Source organism: Gorilla gorilla, chromosome 3, assembly GCF_029281585.2.
Source record: "Gorilla gorilla gorilla isolate KB3781 chromosome 3, NHGRI_mGorGor1-v2.1_pri, whole genome shotgun sequence".
Taxonomy (NCBI): domain Eukaryota; kingdom Metazoa; phylum Chordata; class Mammalia; order Primates; family Hominidae; genus Gorilla; species Gorilla gorilla.
Window position 1 is genome coordinate 128251297 of NC_073227.2, and position 4308 is coordinate 128255604.

Genomic DNA, 4308 nt, shown 5'->3' on the forward strand with positions numbered 1-4308 from the left:
TTCTAATTAACTATCTCTTGTTCTAGGGAATATGACCTTTCAGCTACAACTTTATAAAATTATTTTCAGTAGCTTTAATGCCTTATTTCTTCTCTAATAAACCTGAATCAGGAGCTCTTCATTAAGATCTTATTTAATTGGTTTCAGTCCTGGTGGAAATCCCCCCACCCCCATAGTCTCCTCTTGTTCCATTCAGATGCCTTAAGTAGTGGCTAGAACCTAATGGGTGATTCTTCCATGAATTTATTTTCCTTTTCATGTGGCTTATTCTGACTGTGTGATTGCCACAAGAAATAAAAGTATAAGATCAACTATAATATGCCAATGGCCAATCATTTAACATAGCCCCTTATTTGAGAATGCGATAGGGGTAGGACAGAAGAAACTAAGGACCAAGGAGATTGCATTAATTCTCATCAAGTGGCAGAGTCAGGGTTAGAACCTGGATTTTAGGATTCTAAGATGTTACAATGTACATTTGACCTGTGTTTAATTTGCTTCTGAGATTAGCAAGGGCATGTTGTAGGGGCCAATAAACTTTTGTTATTTATTAATAGTAAATTCACATGGATGTGTTATCCACAAATTATCTACATCAAGCTAAATAAAAATACCAAGTTAAAAAAAAACTCTTGGCTGGGCATTGTGGCTCACACCTGTAATCCCCAGCACTTTGGGAGGCCGAGGTAGGTGGATCACCTGAGGTCAGGAGTTGGAGACCAGCCTGGCTAACATGACAAAACCCTGTCTCTACTAAAAACAGAAAAATTAGCCAGGCGTGGTGGTGTGCACCTGTAATCCTAGCTACTCAGGAGGCTGAGGCAGGAGAATCGCTTGAACCTGAGAGGCGGAGGTTGCAGTGAGCTGAGATCGCGCCATTGCACTCCAGCCTGGGCGACAAGAGCGGAGCTCTGTCTCAAAAAAAAAAAAACCAAAAAAGTGTTTGGGAAATATTGATTTCTTATATGATGGGACCAATCTCACGGTGGTGTTCTGAGCACTGGATCATATGATGGTTAGTAAATTCTTTATCAATAAATTACCTTACCCTATTTCTTTTCTTTCTGTGAGACATGGGATTTTTATTTACCTTTTTAAACTTTCTTTGGTGAGGTCACTAACATATCTTTTATTTCTTTCGTTTTATATAACAATATATTTTTAATATGGCCAAGAGTCTTAGAAATCTGTAAAGTAATGGTGTTACACTGAGAAAACTACAACCCAAGATTGCAAAATTACTGACCCAGGATTAATCATGACTTGTTTGTGGCCAAATTGAGAGAGATTCTTGTTTCTTGACTTCTGATCCAGGAGTTTGTCATGGCACTATCAGTTTTTAAACTTGTTTAGCCATGGAACCCAGATTTCAGATGAGATTTTGGGTAACCCCTCTAAAATAGAAGGAAAAGCAGAGCTCCTCAAGTTGAAAGGAGATGGAGGCCTGAAGACACATGCACATGGCCTCCCCAAGACTCTCTATACTGTAACATACTGCTCTCCTCCACATAGTTCACAACACAGATGAAGGGTGTACTCCTCTCCTCCTCCAAATATGGTCTAGTTCCTTTCTGGAGCATTTCTGTCCCCTATATCTGAAATGAACGTAATTGGAAAGATTGGAGGAGTTACCGACCCAGCCTGGGAATTACATTTATAAATGCAATGCCAGTCTTCCCGGTTGATTCTGGAACATTTTTCCTGTGTGTCAAGAGGAAGCAGTGGGGAGATGTTGCTATGAGAATCCACTGATGTCTGATGTTGGTTCTTCTGACATAGCAGGGCTGTGCTATCCCATTTCCTTTTCTTTGCTGTAAGAATTCACCCTGAAGCTGTGTGCTCATTTGCGATGCTTTTCCCAAAGGGGTAGAACAGCCTGCCGAGTCAGAGCTACCAAAGTACCAAATGCTGGCTTCACTGCTTACTAGTTGGTGACCTTGGGCAATTCACTTAATATCTCTGTGCTCATCTGTAAAACATGGGTAATAATATTTAACCTCATAGAGTTGTGGGGATGATTAAATAAGATAACCAAAGCATTTAGAACTGTGGCGTTTGGGCAATAGTAAGTACTATATGAGTGTTAGCTATAGCTCTTGTTCTTAAGTCTAGGCTATATAAATTTATTTTTTATATGGAACACTTCGTGAATTTGTGTATTACCCTTGTGCGGGGGCCATGCTAATCTCTGCGTCATTCCAGTTTTAGTATATGTGTTGCCGAATCGAGCACAGGCTATATATATTTAAATCATTAATAGGATACATAGTCAAAATTTTTAAACACTTGGAAAATATTCCAATCTAGTGTTGTTAAACTGAAATAAAAATATATTTTTGGCAGAGGAAATATAGCATAATAGTGATAAAGCCCAATTAGTTCTGCATGATCACAATGTTGATGAAATTGTTTAAAGTGTATATTTGTAAATACTTTTCCAAATAAAAGCTTAAAATAACAACAAAGCCACAATATAATAATCACTTGGGTTTGCAATATAAATTAGATTATTAAAGGCTTGGAGAAATTTTCACTTTTACTTAGTTTTGCATGATTTTATCATAGGTAAGGAAAGCTACACAAAGTGGTCAACCAACATTTCCCAGAAAACTCTTTTTGACAGTTGATCTTCAAATTAAGGTTTCTGATTGCACTTCGGTAAAAACCTCTGCAAAGAAAGTGTGTATTTAGGCTGTTATCTGTTGAAGAGCAATAATGCCCTTGATGAGTGCATTCTTATTCTTAAAGTTGCTGCCCGCCAGATGTGGTGGCTCTCGCCTGTAATCCCAGCAGTTTGGGAGGCCTAGGCGGGTGGATCACCTGAGGTCAGGGGTTTGAGATCAGCCTGGCCAACATGGGTGAAACCTTGTCTCTACCAAAAATACAAAAATTAGCTGGGCGTTGTGGTGGGCGCCTGTAATCCTAGCTACTCGGGAGGCTGAGGCACAAGAATTGCTTGAACCCAGGAGGAGGAGGTTGCAGTGAGCTGAGATTGTGCCACTGCACTCTAGCCTGGGCAACAGAGTGAGACTTTGTTTCCAAAAAAAAAAAAGTTGCTGCCATTTTCAGAATAAAATGAAGCCTTTTTCTGCTCCTGTAATCATAGGATTCTGGAGCCCTATTTTAGAGTTAGGATTTTCTTTTTCCACTATCCCTTTTGTACCTGCCTTTAGCACCCCTGGATATTTTTCACATTTGAAAGCTTTATGATTATTGAATATTATGTTCAAGTAATTTTGTGCATTTTTTTACTATTGACAGCCTTTGAACAAGTCTGATTTGTACTTACAGAACACCATTTTTAAGAGATTTGTGTAATTGTGCATGAATATAGGTCAAAAGGTAGAAGTAAAGAATAGTAGCCATACCATGAACATGTTGGGCACAAAGCACCCAAGAGGGGAAGGTTGGTTTCTTAAGAAGCAGAAAGTTATAAATTAGTGTTTCTTTTTAAAAGGGAATTTAGGGGAGAGGGGACACCGGGTTTCGTAACCCAACTGGGTAGTGAGTGCTGTATTTGCAAGTTCATTTCTAGGTCCAGTAGCACATACCAGGGAGTTGTAGCAGGAAAGGTTTCTTGGAGGATGTGACATCTGCTGAGACCTGAAGCACGAGAGCCAAGTGTGTAAGCAAGTGGATGGGATTGGGAAGAAGTTTAGGCTGCTAAAAAAATTTTACATAAAGCTTGATAAGAGGGGATATTGCATGTGAAATGAACAGAAATTCAGTAAATATGGTGGAAGTGCAGGATTTAGGGGATGGAAAAAAATACTAGTTTCAAAAATTGAGGCTAGAAGTGAAGGTAGGGGCCAGATTATGAAAAGCCTTGTAAGCAATGCTAAGAAACAATAGATGTCAGAAGGACATGCCACCATCTAAAAAGCAGTCTTGAGAATAAATAATTGGGTAAAGGTGACCTGACTAGGTATTTGTTTTTTTAAGTAAATTGTGTTAATTTTGTTAGGTGTAAAAATGGCATTAGGGTCATGTTGGGGAAAAAAGAATCTCTATCTTACAGATGAAATTACATGGTCTCTGAGACTGCTTCCAAAAATACAGAGTAGAGGACAGATTTAAAAAAAAAAAGATTTCCTGTGATAATTGTTATAGCTAATGGGGTTCACTGTAGTATTTTCTACTTTCATTATGTTTGAGATTTTCTATTATAAATTTTTTCTTAAGTCAAAATAAGCAATGGACTTTTGGGTCATAGGGAGCCATTTAAGGTCTTTAACGAGGTCAGTAAAGCAGGAAATAGATTAGGAACAAAACCAGAGAGGAAGGGAGTGCTGCATTAAATACCGTGAT

General features: G+C 38.6%; 1 non-coding gene across 1 annotated transcript; it reads right to left on the reverse strand.

Annotated features, from left to right (window-relative positions):
* Positions 1 to 2128: 2128 nt before the first annotated feature.
* LOC115934414 (U6 spliceosomal RNA) lies at positions 2129 to 2232 on the reverse strand. The gene has a single exon (XR_004070220.2). It is a non-coding gene; the product is annotated as a U6 spliceosomal RNA (small nuclear RNA).
* Positions 2233 to 4308: the final 2076 nt, after the last annotated feature.